The following is a 22,597-nucleotide window of genomic DNA, read 5'->3' on the forward strand; positions in this document are numbered from 1 at the left end:
AGAGCTGGTTCCTTCTGGAGTTCTAGGGAAGAATCCATTTCCTTGCTTTTTCTAGCTTCTAAAGACCACCTTCATCCTTTCTTCGCATCACACCAACCTCTTGCTTCAGTCCTCAACATCTCCTACGTCCTCCTTTGACCTTCTTGACTTCCTCTGATAAGCACCCTTGTGATTACATTAAGGGGGCACTCAAATAATCCAGGATAATCTCCTCCTCTCAAAGTCCTTAACTTAATCACACTTCCAAAGTCTCTTTTGCCAGATAAGGGAACCTATTCACAGGTTCCAGGGATCAGGATGTGGACATTGGGAGGGGGAGACATTTATTCACTAACACAGAGGATTTCTCACTTCCCTTGAGAACTTGGAATAGTTCTGAGAAGTATGTTTGGGTTTCCTCCTTCACCTCTTCTCAGTTCTTTTCTCCTCCCCTTGGATAGGAAGCAGGTCTGCAGAGATCCCAGGGGTCACGAAGGGGTAAGAGGAGAAGACCCCAGCTTAGAGGCTCTGGGCACATGCAGCCATGTCTCTCCTTGCCCCTTCGTACCACATTTCCCCCATGGCGGTGGTGGTAGGAGAGTGAAAGGACAATGTTATCATGGAGCTGGTGGCCAGAGGGTTGCTACATTAGCTTTGTCGACCTGGCGAGGCTTCTCACGTGGAGAAGTCCCCCATTCTTTCCAAACCGCCTCCCACCCTGGCACTCCTGCCGGGAAAAGAGCGCCTATTTGCTTTAACTACTTAGTGTCCCACTGCACTTGGACAGTGTCCAGTGTCCCTCCACGATCTACACAAAGCCCTGCAAGGTGAAATTCCTGCACGTATTTCCCACCTCAATTCATGCCACTCCCCTCCTCTTCTACTGTGTTCTAGCCACATTGATATGGTTGACAAAAGGGAATGTTTGTGGTTTCAGCAGAACCTTTTTAATTTTTTTCCCTGGTACTGTTTGATATCTGCAGTGGCTCAAGCAGTAAACTTATGTTAGAGTCAGGGTTTCTACAATGCATAGGCTTTCTTTGAAAACAGAAACCAGCCCCCTTACAGGGTTATTATATATATATATATATATATATATATATATATATATAAACTATACACTAATACATAAGCTAGTATCTTTAGGTCACTCAATGTTGCAGCTGGAGACCGTTAGAACAGCTTCTTCCTTCAAAGACTAATACGTATTTTGCAAAATTGCTTTTGCACCACTATCCAAAAAACCGTGTGTGGTCAGAGGGTGGTTAATATTATCTTCACTTTATAGATGGGAAGACAGTCTCACAAAAGAAAGTCAAATGACTTTTAAACGACAGTCCCAAGAGAGAACTCAGTCTTTCTGACTCAGAGTAGACTTACTTACTCCTCTCTCTGTGTGTGAGTCTTAGGGCCTTGAAGATAAACTGATAACGTACCTTGGAAAGGAAGAAAGCAAACAGAGGGGTCTGTAAAATGATAAGTAGCACAAATTGCCTGCTGTGAATTGGATGCTAATTGAACACAATTTAAAAAATATATCACTGCAGGGTTTAGCCTGGTTGAAGGAGGTAAAAAGTCAGAGGGTGAGAACTTCCGGGGAACTCCAGCCTACTTGACTTACTGCTTTCTGCCCACATGTGCTCTGTAGCCTTCATCCCCTTCCAGGCACTTTACCTGCTTGCCCCTCCAACTCCACACTCTGATCCAGAGGTCAGGAGGCAACAGCTGAGGCCCCTGGAAGATGGGAAGGGCAGAAAGGTACCTGAAACCACCTCCTCTCCATCCCCCACCCAGTCCTCACAGCCCTTCTGCAAGTACTTGATTAACCTTGCCCAGGTAGTCTCTGGGTTTTCAGTAAACTTGGGCCAGTAGCTGAATGTTACGTTTTCTGTCTGTGCTTTTCCTTGTTTCTAATGCCTAGATCACAGATGGGAGAATGGGCGCTGCTCTCTGATAGATGGGCTCCAACCCTCCCATCATCTTGGGCCGGCCAAAAATTTTCTGAGCCTTAGTTTTCTCATCTGAACAACTGAAATAATGATGGTACCCACATTTCAGGGACCATAAAGGGGATTAGTTAAGATAATGTGTAATTCAGAGTAGTTTCTCAATAAAGTAGAGACATCATTGAGTTCATTATGCCTGCCATCTCGAATATAGTAATGCTCACTAGATATTTGTTCAATAATTGAAAGAATGATACATAAAGTCAAGATAAATCATGGCATCTACGTTGCACACATGAACCAGAGCTCTGGAACTCAAGTCCTGGCATACTACTCTCCCGTCTCAGGGATAATTTTAATCCTCAGGACCCACATATAATGGTCATTGCAGGGCAAATGTGGATTGGCAGTAATGACTCATTAAGCCTCCAGGAGGATCCAGGAGCCCTTTTCCTGACCGGGCTACAACTATTAATAGGTCTCAAACAGTATTTTTAAAATAGTTTCAAACAGAAAACACCAGTAGTAGGGATATTATTTCGTTAAACTTTGTTTCCTTTTATTTATCTGTATTTATGTATATGCATGAATATGGCATACTGAATTTAATACCACATAGTTCCTAGTGTGGGTCACAATCCAAAACCTTTGAGAGACACTGTTTTTAGTATGGGCGTAGCCTTGGCTGAATCTTCATAGAGCAGTAGTTACTGGTGATTGTCCATTTTCATGACTTTTTTGGATTATGTATTTTGACAGGAGGAAATAGCAACACTGAGTGTAAATGTGAGAACCCAGAGTTTGGGGAAGACATGTTCTCATGCTCCCTGCCTCAGTCATCCCATTTCTTCAGGGAGCAGATTTAATGGTATATTTTAATGAGTGGAACCACTGAGTGCTTGATGCCTGGGAGGTTAAGATCAGTGGAATATGTCAACAGCTGCTTGCTGGCAATGCCTCTGCCCTTGTGTATGGCACAGGTTGGACTTTAGGGAAAGATCACAGAACACAGTGTTCTCCTAAATTTCTTGCCCTGAAAACCATATCTCCAACTCAGCTCCTGACATTTCCTGAGTTGTGTGGGAGCACTTGCTGTGCACAAGGAAAGACTCTGAGCAGGAAAAGGAACCCTGTGGGGAGCTCAGAAACATGCAGGCATCCTGTGATAACCCATCCCCTTACAGGAAATCAATTACCTCTCCTAGTAAAGTCAATAATCATTCCATGCAGTACCCCAGTTCAGAGATAAGGACTCATGCTGGTTTACACTAGACAGAACCTAAGGGAATAATAATAATAATACCACCTTTCAGGGATTATAGAGAGGACTCACTAAGTTAATATGAAATATAGGGTAGGTGATGATGAGAAATGGTGAAGGCAGCTTTCTCAGTGTAAAGCACTATGATGCTGTGGAAAGAGCAGTGGCCCAGGAGTTAGAATGCCTGGCCTGCAGTTCTAACTCCACCGCTAACCAGCTGGGTCTCCTTGACACGCTATAACCTCTCTGGGCTTCAGCTTCCTCATCTGTGAAATGAAAGATTTAGTATAGGTCATGGGGAAAAGTGAGGAGAGGGTGCGGCAACATCATTATTTAAATCAAATAACTGTTTATTCATTGAAAAATTTATAAGAAGGCTCCACCTAGATTACTCGTATGGTAGGCAGAATTCTAAGGTGGGCCCCAAGATTCCCAGTCCCAGTGTACACACACTTTCTCCTAGTTATTCAATCAGACACTAATCTGAGTACTGCTGTGAAGGAATTTTGGAAATGTATTTAAGATTCCAAGTCCACTGAACTCAAGATAGGGATATCATCTGGGTGGGCCTGACCTAATCATATGAGCGCTTTAAGAGTGAGTTTGTTCTGGCTGATGGTCAAAGACGACAGCAGAGATTTGAAGCACAAAAAAGATTCCACACATAATTGATGGCTTGAAGATGAAGAAGGCTACCTGGCAAGGAACGCAGGTGGTCTCTAGGAGCCCAGAGCAGCCCCCTCTAACAGCCAGCAAGGAAACAGGGACTTCGATCCTGTGACTACAACGGGAGTGAACTTGGAGGTGGACTTTTCCCCAGAGCCTCTGGATGAGAACTCAGCCCAATCAACACCCAGAGTCCAGCCCTGAGCAGAGAACTCAGTCATGCTATGCCAGACTTCTGACCTACAGAACTGTGAGCTAATAAAATAGGTGATGTTTTAAGCTGCTAAATTTATGGTGATTTGTTATGCACCACAGAATACCAATACACTCCCCTCATCCTATGGTGGCCGGCAAGGACCTCCACAGAACAACATCTTCTGAGGAGCCCTTTGGAGACCTCAGAACTGGATTGTCCTGCCATCCCTCTTGGCTCCAAGTTCCTATATTTCCCCATTCTACTTCTCTGAGGGCAGCTTTATGAAAATCATATTTGAAGCTATGAGCTATAGGAAGTCTTCGTATTTTTTGGTCTAGTGACCTAGGGACTGTAAAAAAAAGAAGTGAGAATTGCTAAGCAATAACTGTGTAAACACAGAGCAGGGAAATAAACATTTTCAGCTTTTGGGTAGTCTGATGAAATTGAAAACGTATTGGTACTCAGTAGAAGCAAGTTACGTATTACACCTGGGCAGGCAGCTGACTGGATGAGGTAGTTTACCTTCTTCCTAGAGCTCTGAGACAGTCTCCTTTGTTCTTCTGGTCACCGCACGAGGAAGTTATAGCAAAGGTATTACATTCAGAACAGCCAGCCCATCTAGGCCACTCACAACAAGTAAAGAACGAGAAGAACTTGGCCTAGGAAACTGGTGGAGTCCATCTGTATCCGTTGGGTTGTTCCCTTTGAATGTTCTCTGACGCAAAGGAGGAAATTCACGAGTGACTCTAAATCTCACCAGTGTTCCAATGAAAACAGGAATATTGCCTGTGGAAACACTTCCTGACTCGGAAAAATAGTTATGACCTCTAAGACCCTAGTTATCCCCATCATGTCCCCGTACTCCCTTGGTGAAATTCCTTTGTCAATATGGAGAGACCACATAACAGAATCTTAGCGCTGCACTTATTTGCTGTATGTCTGAGATAAGTTGCACAACTTCTTTGAGCCTCTGTTTCCTTATCCACAGGGGTTCATAAGAGTGCCTTACTAAATAATAGTGCTTACTTCATAGAGTTCTATTGAAAATTACACAAGATACTGTACACAAAAGATCTCGTACAATATTTAAGAACGATCAATATAGTAGTAGTAGTTATATTTGTATTATCATTTGTCCTTAACAGTTTCCAAATGTAAGCTCTATTGGAATTATTTCTTCCCTTCTGGGGAAACTTCAAAATCCTGCCTCTGGCCTGCTACTTATTCCTGCAGAATTCATGGAGTACCTATATTATGGCCAGGGCTCTCCTAGTAACCAATGCCAATGACCTGTAAGAAATAACCTTTATTCTCTAGAGCTTATATTTTTATATCAAAAAGATATTTAGATAATATAAGCATAATGGGATAAGTTAAAGTCCCTAACAAACAACAAATTGCTATGCAATCTTTAGTATCATTATTATTATTGATATTATTATCATCGTTTGTACTATGAGCATCCACAGAGTAACCACAGGATTAGATGTTTAATAAGTATTCTTAGAACTTAGAATGGGTAAAGTTCAATGTTAACCTGTAGAGTCGGAAAGATCCTGTGTAGGGTGGGCAGGCAAGGATGGTGCCTGAATTGCTCCTTGGAGGGGTGGGCGGAACTGGGTAGACAGAGGGAAGAACGGCTCAATAAGATCCTTGAAGTTGAGGCTGACCGTAGCGTGATCAGGGTGACTGAGAGGTCTGGCATGTCAGAAACTGAAAGCTTTTTCTGGAGCATTGAAATTGAGAAGCTTCTGTAGGTAAAGGAGGGGTTGTTTTAGAAAGCTTTGAGTATCACATTTGAGTGATGGGGACTTAGCATTCAAACAGTTAATGGGAAACCATTTATGTTGTATAATAAATGGAGCACTGCAGGTGGGGATTAGCATTTGATGCCTAATCTCAGGACTAATCAGCAGTGTGCAGGCTGGGTGCCCTGCAGGGAGGACTGGAGGCAAGAAGTTAGCAGGAAGCTGCTCTCAAATGCCTCCCTCCAGAAGTGAAGAGCTTTTCTAGGACAGCTCTTCTCAAACTACAGTGTGCACTCAACCCCCCTGGGGATTTTGTTAAAATGCAGATCATGATTGAGTGTCTGCAGAGTATCTCCCAGGTGATGCTGATGCAACTGGTCCAGTCTGTACTACAATTTGAGTAACAAGGACCTAGACTAAAAGAGTCACGGCAGAAATGGAGAGAAAGAGGTGCATGCATCAAAGGAAGATTTGGTAGAAGTTAGATGAAGTACTGATACATGCTACAACATGGATGAAACTCCAAAGCAGTGAAAGAAGTCAAACACAAAAGAACACATACTGCATGATTCCATAATGTCCAGTAAAGGCAAATGTATAGAGACAGAAAGTAGATTAGTGGTTGCCTAGGGCAGCGTGGAAAAAAAAGTGACTGTACATGGGCATGGGGATTTTTCGGGGATGATAAAAATGTTCTAAAATTAGATAGTGGTGGTAGTTCTGAAACTTTGTAAATATACTAAAATTAATTGAATTGTTTCTTAAAATAGATGAAATTGATGGTATGCAAATAAAGCTATTAGTTTTTTTTAAAGAAAGTTTCGGTAGAAGTTTGTGTTTGAAACATAGGAGATAAGAGACAGGAAACAATATAAGAAAAAGCTAATATGTTAAGCCTGTGCCATAGATATGCTGGCCCTTGCTCTCTCTTGATCCCTCTACCTGAAAGCAGTGAGCCTGGAGGGGCTCAGATCTGAGCTCAGAGCTATCCTAGGCATTTTAGACACATACAAAACTAGAAAAAGCCCTTTTAGTAATTCAAATCCCAGCTTGGTTATAACTACCTTCACTGCAGGGTCAATCAGGTTAGTAATCTAAAACATGTATCAAGGGAAAAGATAGAAATCATTAGAAAATATATAATGTAGTAATATAAAGACTCATCCATTAAGTTTTAAATACTTATTCTCTATTCAGACCCCAGTAATATCTCTCAGATTGAAAAACTATTTATCTTTAGGTTTCTGAGCACAAAATTGTACCCAGAAATCGCATTGCTTTTTACCACAATCTATCTGTATACAGCACTAGAACCTGAAGATTCTAGGTCAGTGTGGTTCCAGACCAGCAGCATCAGTATCATCTGAGAACCTGTTAGAAATACAACATCTTAGGCTCCACTCTAGACTTAACGAATCAGAAACAGAGGGTGGAGCCCAGCAATCTAAGCTCTGCAGGTGATTATGTGCATGATAATGTTTAAGAAACACTGCTCTAGGTCATGCCCTATATGTATTTACCAGCCTCAGTTGGGAAATGATGTCAATTCAAAGACAAGAGCTACTGTGCTGTGAAGGCAGAAGTTATGATGGCAAATTCAGAGCACGAGGGCAACCACTTTCATCTTCCCCATCTATGCCAATAACCACTAATTAATTACTGCATTTTTCACAATGAGCCTTAGTAGCAGGGGCTTTTAGTCAGTTTCCTATTTAGAAATCTGAGAGGAAACAACCTTACCAAAGTCCTGAACTAATGTGGAGTTGGGTAGAGAAGGCTGAAGTAGATTACTGTAACATGGAAGAATTTGGCAAAGAGTGAGAACCCCATACAGTATCACTGATTCCCCAAGTTCTTGGGTGGCATGGAGGAAATATAGAAGTTCCTATTCTCCAAGCTGAAGAACATATATTGAAAGACTGGTAGATCAAACATGGCCTGGAGTTCAAACAAATACATCCACAAAGTGTCCATACTTCAAATCCAAAATTAATGGCAAAGTACCAGATGTTAACATGAGGTCCCAAAAGTCCAGGTGGGATCAGCCACATCTGATAGAAACCAATACAGGTTGCCTGTGACCAGGCGGGACAAACACAGCTCAGCAGAGGTCAGAGAGGATCCTGAGGACAGCTCAGTCCAAGGACCCCTCTCTCAACTGCCATGTTCAAGAAAAATAAGCTTCACCCTACCAGAAGAGAAGGGAAGAAGGGGAGGTAGAAGGGGGTTTCCTTGAGGAAAGAAATATGGTCCTGATAGGGAGTTTGAACTCTGATATTACCTAGTATTTACTCAAAGGAGACAATTTTTAATTGGGAGATTGGGTCATCTTTGAGACTGTGAGCTAGACAGCAATCTTAGAACAGTTGCAGGAAATAAAGTTAAAATTTTGGGCAAGCATCTGATTTATAACTGTTCATAAAGCTTTCAAAATATATCGATTCAGATTTTTTTTATCCTCACCAGAAGGTGAGTCCCTTCTGGTTCAGCTAAAACAAGTGGGGGTAGGAGGCAGAAGCAAAGGTTGGCCCAGCCTTGAAGAGTTGACTGACTCCAGGTTGCAACACGAGGTGCCCTTGTCCCACTTCAGAATGCTTCCCCTTCAGCCCAAAATGTTTCGACAGTTAGTGCCATTTGTTCCAGTCACATCTCACAGCTGGTAACTGGAGAAGGTGAACATGTGCTTCCAATATTCACTTTTCATAGACTCATTAGGTCAAAGATCATCTGGCCAAACCCTCTCATTTTACAGATGAGGAAACCAAGGTCAAAGAAGCTAAACTAAATGACTCATGAGCTGTAGACAAGGCTGGACCTGGAATCCAAATTGCTCCAACTCCCTGTCCACTGCTCTTTCTAACACACCAAGCTGTTCATAAACCAGAAGTGATCAATTCCACACACAGTAGCCATATATCAAAACCCAAAGATTCAAAGCACCCATTTATGTTTGCTTCCCTTTTTCCTGCATTTGTTTTGAGAGATGTGAAGAGTTTCCTGATGAAAAGCTATTCTGAGAGAAGCAGAGATGAAGCCTTCATGACCTATGGCTGCCAAAGTTAGCTTCTTCACAGCTGTACCAGCACATCGGAGGCCGTGAGGCAGCCAAGCTGTCTTTGGTGCTGTATTAAGAGGTGTAAGTGTCTGGAATTCTGCAATTCCAAAGGACCTTCTGGATGGCAGCTGCCTCCTCTGAGTCTTTGAAGGACCACCCTGGTTTGACTGAAGGAGAACTTCGCATGTGTCATGGGGCATGACTTTCAAGGAGGGCCAGAATCCAAAGTCTTGACTGGTCCATGAGAATGTCAACACATCTCAGACAGGATTTGGTACATATCTTATTTCTTCCATCCCCTAAAGAATTTTGTCTTAATTTGTATGGGAAGTAACATGGAAATCAAAGCAATTACTTGGATAATTTGATCCAAACGCACATGCTTGCTTTAAGTCTCCTGGAATGACTATTCGTGAATTGACTCAATTGCGAGTGTTATCTGTTACTGTGAAATACATCTCATGGGAGTTGTGCCTGGGTCAGGGTTCAGATTTGGAAGCCTACCTGCAACTCACATACAAAGTGACCAGAACCTTGCCAGTCACTCAGAACGAAGGATCTACCAAACCCCTTCTTTGTCAGAGATGCTGAGAGAACCATCTCCTTAAATTGCATTTTCAACACTGATTTTATTGTGGGTTGCTACTTTTATATGTTTTTAAAACTTTCTCTCCATGCATAGGGTCTCCTCCTCCATAATAATAGCTGGAAGAATAACAAACATGGATAATTTTCTCTTTTAATTCTTGGGATATGTGCCTGGTTCCTACTGGCTCTAACATGAGGCAATCAAATAAATTCAATAAAGTTTACACCAAGTCTTGCTTGTTATCTGCTATTAACTATTTAATTTATGATTATTTTTGACATTGAGACAATGTGTATCTAGCTGTGGTATAAACGGTGATTCTAAAGACATCTTTGCTATCAATTAACATGTTTCATCATTTCCAGAACTTGAAGAGTTGGACAATATTATATCGGTCTAATGGTAAAGTCTGTAGGTATTTCAACATCAAAAGTTCCTCAGCAAATGGTAATATTGCCTTGCTGATGCCTAGCATTTCAATTTCAAATTCTCATATTGGTCTAAATAAAACTTTCAAACCTTTCTCTCCCCTGACCTATATATTCCTCCTTGTTTTCTAGAAATGAGAAAAAAATACACACATATGCAGATCTCATCTCCTTCCTTTGTCTCTCCTACTGCTTATGCCTTTACTCTACCCATTAACGCTGGGTGAGCTAGTTGTCTTTACTCTCATCTTACTCCAAGTCCTTGGAAGGCAGTTTGAGAAGGTTGATCTGGAGGTCACAGGGAGGCAAGCAGTATACATTTGCTCTAGAGGGCAGACTTCCTAGATACAAGTATCCTCATCTGCTCACTTGGATTGTCCTTCCTCACACAATCAAGGTTTCTGATGGGTATTGTGGAGCAGTTGTTAGCTCACAGCCACTAGCAGATGGGCTTCCTGGCATCTTTGTGCCTGGTGGGCTGAGTCCTTGCAAGAGATAGCACCATGAAAGAGAGAAGAAAGAAGAAAAACCACCCTAGGATATCAGCTCCAAATCCCCATGGTGAAGGGTTACATACCACCATCTGCACTGGTGGCAAATAAGCAGGTGCATTTTATATAAAAATACTTCCTACCAGATTTTTCATGGATGACATTATTTGCACAACTGAAGCTTTTAAAAAAATCTCCACTCTGAATGATTTTTCACATGAGAACCATATACTTATAGAATTTAGAGCTAGGAAAGATCTTAGCTCTTATCTAGCTGAGCACTCTCATTTTTTTTTCTTTTAATTTTTTAAAAAATTTATTTATTTATTTATTTATGGCTGTGTTAGGTCTTCATTTCTGTGCGAGGGCTTTCTCTAGTTGCGGCAAGTGGGGGCCACTCTTCATCGCGGTGCCTGGGCCTCTCACTATCACGGCCTCTCTTGTTGCGGAGCACAGGCTCCAGACGCGCAGGCTCAGTAATTGTGGCTCACGGGCCCAGCTGCTCCGTGGCATGTGGGATCTTCCCAGACCAGGGCTCGAACCCGTGTCCCCTGCATTGGCAGGCAGACTCTCAACCACTGCGCCACCAGGGAAGCCCTGAGCACTCTCATTTTAACAAAATGGAAACTAAGTCCAAAAGTTTAAGTGGTTTTCCCAAGTTCCTAGACTAGAGGAGCCACGGTTATAACTAACTGAGCCTTGTAAGCATAATTCTTTAAAAAGAACAAAAACAAAAACAAAACCCATTGTTTTAATTATTTGTAAAGCAATACATGTTGAGAGAGAAGCAGTATTTGATAGCACACAATAGAGGCAGTCTATCATAATGGTGTTAAAAAAAAAGACAACAGGCCCAAATGGAATTGCTTATGCTAAGCCCCACATCACCAAATCAAGACTTAATTGCAGTTTCGGCTCTCCCAGAAATGGACTCTTAAACCAGTCAGTCAGGAATCACCTGATCAGCACTAGCTAGGTACTCTGAGTGATAGAGCCCTGCTATCCCCTAAAGGAAAGTAACATTGCGATAACCAACTCACTTTTGCCGAGTATAACTTCCTTGTTCCTGCTTCCTTCTTTCATTTTGTACAGCTCTTTGGAGTTTTTGTCTGTCTGCTAGATTGGATGCTACCTGAAACATGAATCATTGAATAAAGCCAATAAGATCTTTTTACTGAAAAGCATCGATAGGCTTTGGGGTAAGCATATCTAATTTCAAGGCTCAGCTCTACTATGCTTTAACCATGTGTCCTTGGGGAACTTACCAGACCTCTCTTACCCTCAGTTTCCTCATCTGTAAACATCTGGATAATAGTAGCATAGCAGACAGTTAGTAATATAACCCATCCCTTCCTTATTTGTAACAGGATTCTGATCCTGATGACAAGAGTGAGGGGACAATTCCTACTGTCCGTAAGGAAGCCTGGGGCAATTTTGATGCATATCAATGCAAATTCCTTATAAATACTTTCAGTGGTAGCACTGTCTGGGTGGGAGCTTGAAAATGTTTTTTCTCTGGCTCAAATCTGCTCTCACAACCCTGATTTTTTAAAGTTCTCTACCTTCTTTCTCCATATGCTCCAGGGAGGCAATGAAGTTTGAAGGCAATGAAGCCAACCACGGTGGTCCCTTTCTCCTCTCAGTGGATGGTTGGTGTAGGCGTGGGCATGTGAAGCAACTGTGTGTACTGTCTTGGGAAGTGCGAAGCTTCTGGGAAAGGTTTATGACAAGAGATACATTGGGAAAGAGACAGGATGTTGCCACTTGTGGATGTGATAGGCAGTCATATTGGGGCTATGAGGGGAGCTTGCTTAAGGACCACCTGCCATGCTGACAATGGCAGAGCAAAAAGACTGAAATACCAGATCTTGAGGTTTCTGAGCCATTCTACCATGGAATTTCTTATAATCTAAGGTAATAAAGCTCTGTTGTTTAAGCCAGTCTTGTGTTCCTTATAGCTGAATGCATCCCAACTAGAACAGTAGTTCTTATAAGGTTATTCTGAATAGTAAATGATAAATGCAATATGGGAAATAGTATATGATCAAGCACAAAGAAAGAAATATTACTTGTCACTATTGTGGTAGTTATTTTTATAGGAGAATATAAAGTGAAAATAAATATCTCCCACACCTCCTCATTCTATTCTCTAGTAATAAAAACTTAGTAATGTCTTATGTATCCTTACATCAATTTTAAAAAACAAAAATAAAATACTACATATACTGCTTTTTCAATTTCAAGAGTTTTCCTAAAAGATACGTTGATGCCCATAGTAACTTGCCAACCCAGTTGGAAATTACCTTTAATCCCCAAGAGTGTGTTTCACTTAATAATCTTCCAAAGATTTGGAAATATTGCCTTCTAGCTAAAAACATTTGGTTTTTCAAAAGTTTCCTTTTAAATGAAAAAAAAAAATTCTTAGAAATGGCAAAGGACATAAATAACCAGTATAGACTGCCCTTGCGCACATTAAGGGCTAGTTCCTAAGAGCCATGGCCTGACACCCTGACAGGAGATTTTTGTTGGAATCGAGTTTTACAGTATCTGTGGAAGTAGAGTGGCAGTTACGCTATGGGACTGTGTCAATGACTGGATCTGTTTCCAAGGGCATGTCATGCTAAGTCAAAAGACCATCCAGACACAGCCTGCAGCTCTTGTCCTCTAAGGACCATACGCTGTTCCCTGTGGTAACCACATGGGCCACAGAAATTCAACCAAAGTTCAGGAGACCCAAGAGGAAATCACCAAGCAAAGTGGGTGAGAAGAGGCTGAATGTCAGCCAAAATCTCCTCCAGAAATGATGGGCAGCCAGGGAGCATTTCTGACTGATGAATGAGATGCCAAAAAATGAGGATCCAAGATCTTTTCAGATCTCCTTCTTCCCTTGGAATTTGTAATAACTATTCTTTCTGAGCTCTGTGGGCCATGGAAGCATAAAAATGCTTATCCACTGACAGGAGTAAGGGAAGTGATTAAAAATTCCCCATAAGTTCAGACCTGTCCAGAAACTTCCTGTTTCTAAAATATGGTTTGGGAAGCACTTCTTGATACTTTAATGGGGGATAAATCTGCTATTTGGGTAGAAACGTGGTGTAGTGTGACTTTGGAGTTAAGTCAAAGGTTCTCACCCCAGCTGCATTTTAGAATCATACAAGAAGGTTTGTTTAAATGTTGACACCAGGACCCTACCCCAGGCTACCAATTAAATCAGGATCTGTGGGACTGGGGTTTAGGCATATGTTAAGTAGGTAGGTATTTAAGCATGTGTACATGAGTTTTCTAAGTTTTCCAACTGAGTCCAGGGGTGAGAATTTACTGAGTTAGGCCTGGAATTAAATCCTGGCTCCCCACCTTCTAAACTATGTGACCATAGACACATTATTTCCTCTCTAGGCCTCAGTTTCCTCATTTGTAAAGTGGGGACTACAATAGTAAAATAGATTAAATAATGCATGTAAAGGACTTAGCCTAAAACTCGATAGGCCACATCAGGTCTGTCCTCTCTATACGGGACTGTCACCGCATCCCCCTGCAGAGTGAGGTCTGCACTAGCAGAAAGAACCAATAGGTGCAGCAAGTGCTGGGAGAGTTCATTAAGGAAAGAAAGTGCCACTTTCTCTTATCTGGCCCATCTGTTGAGCTTGTGAATTCCTGGAAGAAAGCAAGTGTCTTGAAATAGCCACTTAAAATGAGTGCATTAAAAAGGATTCCACAATGAGGCCAAAAAATCCTTCTCCACCTCTTCTCTCCACTGGCAGTCAAACGGGAAGATGATGAAAAGGCTACCACGCCCTGCTGTGGACATTGGCCAACCTGTTACAAATGTTCACAGGCAGTAAACAACCATCGTGTTGACCCCGACACAAAAGATGCAGAAAAGCAAGGACCAGTATTCACCTGACACCAAGCATGACCAGTGAGGCTCCACTGAAAACAGGCCAGGATTTCCATAAGATTACAGCTCTGTATGTTGTCGCCACCACTATACTTAGGATCCCTGGAGCTGGGGACTGTATTTTTAAACACTAGCTACCACTTATCGAATGCCTTCCAAGTACTAGGCGTGCATATATATGTAATTTATCTCATTTAATATTTATAATATTTAAGGGAGGCAATACTATCCCCCACTGTGAAGAGGAGAAACCTAAGGCTTAGGAAGAGGAAAAACTTGCCAAATTCACGTAAATCAAGAGGATGACCAGATTTGAACCCAAGTCTGTGTCTGGCTCTAAAGATTTTATATCTCAGGCCTAAAAAATTGTCTGGCATATACTACACCTTAATGTTTGATGAATGAAGCAAGTTGTTTTTTCCCAGAAGAAAAGCAAAAGAACTCAATATCAGCATCAATATCATCATCATAATCTCTACCAGCCTTTAGTGATTTCTTCTGAACCACAGTCAGGAATAAACCCACCTAAGGGCAGCAGAGGTCTCCCCAAGTTTGCTATGGATTTTTTTAATCAACCTGAAAAAAACTAGGCTTAGTGACTCATAATTTTGATTGAAAAATGAAGGTGAAACTAATACATGTGTACCTGTCTTATCTCTCCAACTTGATTGTAAGCCCCCGAAAATAGAATTAGGCATAATATATCATACATTATCCCACAAGCCTAAGAAGAAATATGTGTCATACTTGAGAAATGCTCAAGAGCTGGCTAAAATTCTACTGTGAACTTGGCCTCCTCTCAACATTTTTATCCATGTGGAATAAAATTAGAATGAACATTCAGGATAGACTAGAAGGGGAGAAGAAGTCACAAATGGCAGCATGAGGCATGGACGTAAAAGGGCAGAGCAGCCCTCCCTGCCTCTAAGCTGTGATGGTGGTGGAAACTTTAATTAATTCCATGTCTAAATGTCTAGTCATCTCTAGCACACCTCATAGACCCCGCACCTTCTCATTTGCTGTCTCCAAAAATCCATCTTTGGTTAAGTAAGTTCTACAATAGTGGGAGGGACAGGAAAAGGAAGCAGGCTATAGTCCATGAACACAGACAAACTTGGAAGCACTGGATCACAGAAAACTTAAACTTAAAGCTCCTTAGAAAGTACATAGTTAAGCCTCTCAGTTTCACAGACAAATGAACTAAGACGTCACATCAAGAATTGATGGCCATACAACCAAATAGTGCCAAGGCTAGAACTTGAGCCCTGGCTCCTGGCTCCCAATCCCCTGCTCTTTTGACTTCCCTAGGCTGCCTCTTTAAAGAATCAGTAAGGGAAGAGCCTACAGGCTGACTGGGAAAAGTCGGGAGGCTGCCCAGAAGTTGGGGTGGTGAGGGCAGTGCGGACAAAGGAGCCAAGCACAGGCTTGCCTAAGATACTACACAAGTGGGTCCAGTCTGGCCCTCCTGGGGCCATGATTTCCCCTGCGCACACAGTCAGAGCAAGGGCCATTCAACTGCTCACTTCAAGAAGAGGTGTTTCTGACCATGTGACCTTGGCTTTGTTAGCTACTGCAAGGATGCAGTAAGCTGACCAATCACAGTCACGAAAACCTAAGAATTCAAGTTTTCAGAAATCAAAGGCCTCCTATTTCCATATAATCAGATCTAGAGAGGAAATAATGGTTTTTGGATTCTGCACTTTTCAAATTAATCAGGAAAAGACATTTATGATGCCAACACACATGTAACTAGTCTTCTTTACAGCCTGATAGCAAGAAAAGAAAAAGAAGACCAAATTACTCATGTGAAAATGTGAAATTAATAGCTTCATAAACCTGAAAAAAACAATAGCTGCACAGATTACCCAGAAGAAAAGGTTTTTTCCCTTAAGCCTCAAATACTTAAATCTTTTCTTTATGAAATCATGTTCAATTTAAATTTCTTACATTGTCCCAGAATAGCCTTCCTTGGCAACCTGTGCCAACCTTGGATGAGTCTTACTTTAACAAATTTCCCTTATTAGCTAACACACATCTCAAGCTAGTTCATTGCCAACGCTCTCCTTTCTCCAAGAGTGGATGGATAGTAGGTCCTCACCCTCTTCACAGGCACTGTTTCTCACGGTGTGCTGCCTTGTTGATGAGCCATCAGACTTCTGATAAGCTAGGCCTGAAGGCACCTGAAAACCAAGCATATGGCCAGAGTTGGTTGGCCTGATTTGCTGCTGTAAGTGTGCCTAACTGCTGCTGTTTTGGAGGGGAATGAACATCCAAGATGAAGCCATTGTCAGTACCTGCCTGACCTTGAAAGATCTTGGCCAGCCATGTGTTCTCCTGTTTTTCCAGCAAGACCAGCTTTCATAAATGATCTTGTAATTTTATCTTCTGGCGCCACAGCTGTCAAACTTTGCAGCATGAATCCATTCATGTTGCAAGATCCATAACACACCCAGTGAAGCTGGCATTGACCCCTGAACCAATCCATCACATGTGAACTTTATGCCTTGGCATTCAGTTACAGCACACGCACTCAAATCAAATCCTTTTGGCATCTCTTCAGAATCATCCAGTGAAAAGTCAGCTTGTGCAGTGGTCACAAATACCCTAAAGTGGCCCTGTTCCTAGCTCACACAGACCATTCCCACTAGAGTGGAAAGGTAGGGACTGTCCCTCAAATCATGTTCACAGAGGTGTTCTTTAGTAGATAAGAAAGAGCCACATCTAGAACGAGGGAAGCTGGTTCTTTTAGCTAATGGAATTTTTATAACCTCAAGAGAAGGCAGATTGTTTTGGATCTGAGACCAGACACTTTAAATACTAGACTTTTTTTGTACATACTTTTACTTATGTTCATTTTTGATAGGCAGTTTTGTTGTGGTTTGAGTTTAAGCCATGATAAATGATGCTCCTTGGGTTATTCTTCCCCAGATTACATCAATATTAGGCACTTACTATGTGTGGGGCTTTTTGCTTAGTTTTAAAAACAAAAATTTATCTTTTGGGATCACACTCTTGGTCTTTCTAAGCAAGTGCTCTGTCTTTAATGGTACCTCCAAAGGGGCAAAGAGTGTGGGCAGGGAGGGGTGGGGCTGAGGGAAGGGAGGTAGTGCAGGATGACCTTAGAGACAGCATTCTCAGAGAAAGAGCTGGAAACTCAGGGTCTTCATTTCCCTTTAGAGAACCCTATGCTTTTATTGTCCTATCTTGTTTTTATTCAACAACCCTGGTGGTACCATTGATACTGAGCTCCTCCATGTGCCCTCACCTGCCTCTTTACTGTGCACAGAAATAAATGTCATAGGTTTTACAGTCCTATTCAAACAGCCACCAAGCACGGTATGCCTTGTACTGTCATTTATCTTTTGTACGGATGTCCTCCATCTCTGACTAGATTGGGGAGATGAACCAACATTCCCAATTTCACAGAAGATAGTCCAGTTCTTCTACTGAATACTTGTTCTGTAACTCAGAGCCCAGATGCCATTTTTTTTTAATAGATCTTTACTGGAGTATAATTGCTTCACAATACTGTGTTAGTTTCTGTTGTACAACAAAGCAAATCAGCCATATGCTATACATATCCCCATACCCCTCCCTCTTGAGCCTCCCTCCCATCCTCCCTATCCCACCCCTCTAGGTCATTGCAAAGCACCGAGCCGATCTCCCTGTGCTATGCAGCTGCTTCCCACCAGCCAACTATTTTACATTCAGTAGTGTATATATGTCGATGCTACTCTCACTTCACCCCAGCTTCGCCCTCCCAACCCATGTCCTCAAGTCCATTCTCTATGTCTACTTCTTTATTCCTGCCCTGCAACTAGGCTCATTAGTACCATTTTTTTTTGTTTTTCAGATTCCATATATATATGTTAGCATACGGTATTTGTTTTTCTCTGACTTAGTCTGTATGACAGACTCTGGGTCCATCCACCTCATTACAAATAACTCAATTTCGTTTCACTTTATGGCTGAGTAATATTCCATTGTATATATGTGCCACATCTTCTTTACCCATTCATCTGTTGCTTTGACATTTAGGTTGGTTCTATGTCCTGGTTATTGTAAATAGTGCTGCAATGAACATTGGGGTACATGACTCTTTTTGAATTATGGTTTTCTCAGGGGATTTGCCCAGTAATGGGATTGCTGGGTCATATGGTAGTTCTATTTTTAGTTTTTTAAGGAACTTCCATACTGTTTTCCATACTGGCTGTATCAATTTACATTACCACCAGCAGTGCAGGAGGGTTCCCTTTTCATCACACCCTTTCCAGCATTTGTTTCTAGATTTTTTTGATAATGGCCATTCTGGCTGGCATGAGGTGATACCTCCTTGTAGCTTTGATTTGCATTTCTCTAATAATTAATGATGTTGAACATCTTTCCATGTGCCTCTTGGCCATCCATATGTCTTCCTTGGTGAAATGTCTATTTAGGTCTTCCACACATTTTTTAACTGGATTGTTTGTTTTTTTGATATTGAGCTCCATGAGCTGTTTATATATTTTGGATATTAATCCTTTGTCTGTTGTTTCATTTGCAAATATTTTCTCTCATTCTGAGGGTTGTCTTTTTGTCTCGTTTATGGTTTCCTTTGCTGTGCAAAAGCTTTTTAGTTTCATTAGGTCCCATTTTTTTGTTTTGTTTTAATTTCCATTATTCTAGGAGGTGGGTCAAAAAAGATCTTGCTGTGATTTATGTTAACGAATGTTCTTCCGATGTTTTCCTCTAAGAGTTTTATAGTTTCTGGTTTTACATTTAGGGCTTTAATCCATTTTGAGTTTATTTTTGTGTATGGTGTTAGGGAGTGTTCTAATTTCATTCTTTTACATGTAGCTATCCAGTTCTCCCAGCACCACGTATTGAAGAGACTGTATTTTCTCCATTGTATATCCTTGCCTCCTTTGTCATAGATTAGTTGACCATAGGTGCATGGGTTTATCTTTGGGCTTTCTATCCTATTCCATTGATCTATATTTCTGTTTTTGTGCCAGTACCATACTGTCTTAATTACTGGAACTTTGTGGTATAGTTTGAAGTCAGGGAGCCTGATTCCTCCAGCTCCGTTTTTCTTTCTCAAGGTTGCTTTGACTATTTGGGGTCTTTTGTGTTTCCATATAAATTGTAAAAATTTTTGTTCTAATTCTGTGAAGAATGCCATTGGTAGTTTGATAGGGATTGCATTGAATCTGTAGATTGCTTTGGGTAGTATAGTCACTTTCACAACATTAATTCTTCCAATCCAAGAACATGGTATATTTCTCCATCTGTTTATGTCATCTTTGATTTCTTTCATCAGTGTTTTACAGTTTTCTGAGTACAAGTCTTTCGCCTCCTTAGGCAGGTTTATTCCTAGGTATTTTATTCTTTTTGTTGCAATGGTAAATGGGAGTGTTTTCTTAATTTCTCTATCTGATTTTTTGTTGTTGGTGTATAGCAATGCCAGAGATTTCTGTGCATTAATTTTGTATCCTGCAACCTTACCAAATTCATTGATTAGTTCTAGTATTTTTCTAGTGGCATCTTTAGGATTTTCTAGGTATAGTATCATGTCATTGGCAAACAGTGACAGTTTTACTTCTTTTCCAATTTGTATGCCTTTTATTTCTTTTTCTTCTCTGATTGCTGTGGCTAGGACTTCCAAAACTATGTTGAATAAGAGTGGCAAGAGTGGACATCCTTGTCTTTTTCCTGATCCTAGTGGAAATGCTTTCAGTTTTTCACCACTGAGTATGATGCTTGCTGTGGGTTTGCCATATACAGCCTTTATTATGTTGAGATAGGTTCCCTCTATGCCCATTTTCTGGAGAGTTTTTTATCATAAATCAGTGTTGAATTTTGTCAAAAGCTTTTTCTGCATCTATTGAGATGATCATATGGCTTTTATTCCTTAATTTGTTAATGTAGTGTATCACACTGATTGATTTGCATATATTGAAGAATCCTTGCATCCCTGGGATAAATCCCACTTGATCATGGTGTATGATCCTTTCAATGTGCTGTTGGATTCTGTTTGCTAGTATTTTGTTCAGGATTTTTGCATCTATGTTCATCAATGATATTGGTCCATAATTTTCTTTTTTTCTGATATCTTTTTCTGGTTTTGGTATCAGGGTGATGGTGGCTTCGTAGAATGAATTTGGGAGTGTTTCTCCCTCTGCAATTTTTTGGAAGAGTTTGAGAAGGATCAGTGTTAGCTCTTCTCTAAATGTTTGATAGAATTCCCCTGTGAAGCCATCTGGTCCTGGACTTTTGGTTGTTGAAAGATTTTTAATTACGGTTTCAATTTCATTCCTTGTGATAGGTCTGTTTATACTTTCTAATTCTTCCTGGTTCAGTCTTGGAAAATTGTACCTTTCCAAGAATTTGTCCATTTCTTTGTGGTTGTCCATTTTATTGGCATATAGTTGTTGGTAGTAGTCTCTTATAATCCTTTGTATTTCTGCAATGTCAGTTGTGATTTCTCCTTTTTCATTTCTAATGTTAGTGATTTGTGTCCTCTCACTTTTTTCTTGATGAGTCTGGCTAAGGGTTTATCAATTTTGTTTATCTTCTCAAAGAACCAGCTTTTAGTTTTATTGATCTTTGCTATTGTTTTCTTCATTTCTATTTCATTTATTTCTGCTCTGATCTTTATGATTTCTTTCCTTCTACTGACTTTGGGTTTTCTTTGTTCTTCTTTCTCTAGTTGTTTTAAGTGTAGGGTTAGTTTGTTTCCTTGAGATTTTTCTTGTTCCTTGAGGTGAGAGTGAATTGCTATAAACTTCCCCCTTAGAACTGCTTTTGCTGCGTCCCATACACTTTGGGTCCTCGTGTTTTTGTTGTCATTTGTTTCTATGTATTTTTTTATTTCTTCTTTGATTTCTTGCATTTCCTGCTGAGAGAAGTTTCTTTAGCATTTGTTGTAAAGCTGGTTTGGTGGTGCTGAATTCTCTTAGCTTTTGCTTGTCTGAAAAGCTTTTGACTTCTCCATTGAATCTGAATGAGAACCTTGCTGGGTAGAGTAATCTTGGTTGTAGGTTTTTCTCTTTCATCACTTTAAGTATATCCCTTCTGGCCTGCAGAGTTTCCGTTGAAAAATCAGCTGATAACCTTATGGGGATTCCGTTGTCTGTTATTTTTTGTTTTTCCCTTGTTGTTTTTAATAATTTTTCTTTGAATTTAATTTTTGTTAGTTTGATTAATATGTGTTTTGGTGTGTTTTTCCTAGGGTTTATCCTGTATGGGACTCTCTGTGCTTCCTGGACTTGGGTGACTTCTTCTTTTCCCATGTTAGGGAAGTTTTCCACTATAAGCTCTTCAAATATTTTCTCAGACCGTTTCTTTTTCTCTTCTTCTTCTGGGACCCCTATAATTCGAATGTTGGTGTGTTTAGTGTTGTCCCAGAGGTCTCTGAGATTGTCTTCAATTCATGTCATTCTTTTTTCTTTATTCTGCTCCTCAGCAGTTATTTCCACCATTTTGTGTTCCAGCTCACTTATTCATTCTCTGCCTCAGTTATTGTTATTGATTCCTTGTAGTGTATTTTTCATTTCACTTATTGTGCTGTTCATCTCTGGTTGTTTGTTCTTTAGTTCTTCTAGATCTTTGTTAAACATTTCTTGTATTTTCTCAATCTGTGCCTCCATTCTATTTCTGGAATTCTGGATCATCTTTACTATCATTATTCTGAATTCTTTTTCAGGTAGATTGCCTATTTCCTCTTCATTTATTTGGTCTTATAGGTTTTTACCTTGTTCCTCCATCTGTGACATATTTTTTTGCCGTCTCATTTTTTTTTTTTTTTTTTTTATGAGTGGGATTGTGTTGGCCTGAGGCTTCCAACACTGGAGTTTGTAGGCTATTGGGTAGAGCTGGGTCTTGGTGCTGAGATGAGGAACTCCATAAGACCTCACTCCGATGAATATTCCCTGGGGTCTGAGGTTCTCTGTTAGTCCAGTGGTTCAGACTCAGAGCTCCCACCGCAGGAGCTTCGGCCCAACCCCGGGCTCGTGAACCAAGATTCCTCAAGCCACGTGGGGTGAAAAACATAAAAACAATAACAAAGTAAAAAATAAAATTAGACTAGGAACTAACAGATATGTAAGAAAGAATATAAAAATAAAAATATAGATGAATCAACAACTGGAAGGTACATCAGTACCACAATAGTAAAAAAGAGGAGGAGGGAAAAGAAAGAAAAAATAAAGGGGCCAGGATAGTCCTTGGCTGCGGAGGGTGGGGCCTAAGCAAGGGTGAGGTTTGGGCAGTGGGCGGGGCCGATGCTCAGGACCCACAGGGCTGGAAAAGGTCCTGGGGGCTGTGGGGAGTGGGGCTTAGGCTCAAGGAACAGAAGGGGCC

The 22,597-nt window shown here is 40.9% G+C and overlaps 1 protein-coding gene across 1 annotated transcript in view; it reads right to left on the reverse strand.

Annotated features, from left to right (window-relative positions):
- ANKRD55 (ankyrin repeat domain 55) overlaps positions 1–22,597 on the reverse strand; it is a 502,662-nt gene that overhangs the window by 352,021 nt on the left and 128,044 nt on the right. The window contains exon 4 of the mRNA XM_082382340.1: positions 11,400–11,491. The gene's annotated coding sequence lies outside the window, so the exon portion shown is untranslated. The remainder of the gene's footprint in view (positions 1–11,399; positions 11,492–22,597) is intronic.

The sequence above is a fragment of the Balaenoptera borealis genome (genome assembly GCF_965194805.1).
Source record: "Balaenoptera borealis genome assembly, chromosome: 2".
NCBI lineage: Eukaryota > Metazoa > Chordata > Mammalia > Artiodactyla > Balaenopteridae > Balaenoptera > Balaenoptera borealis.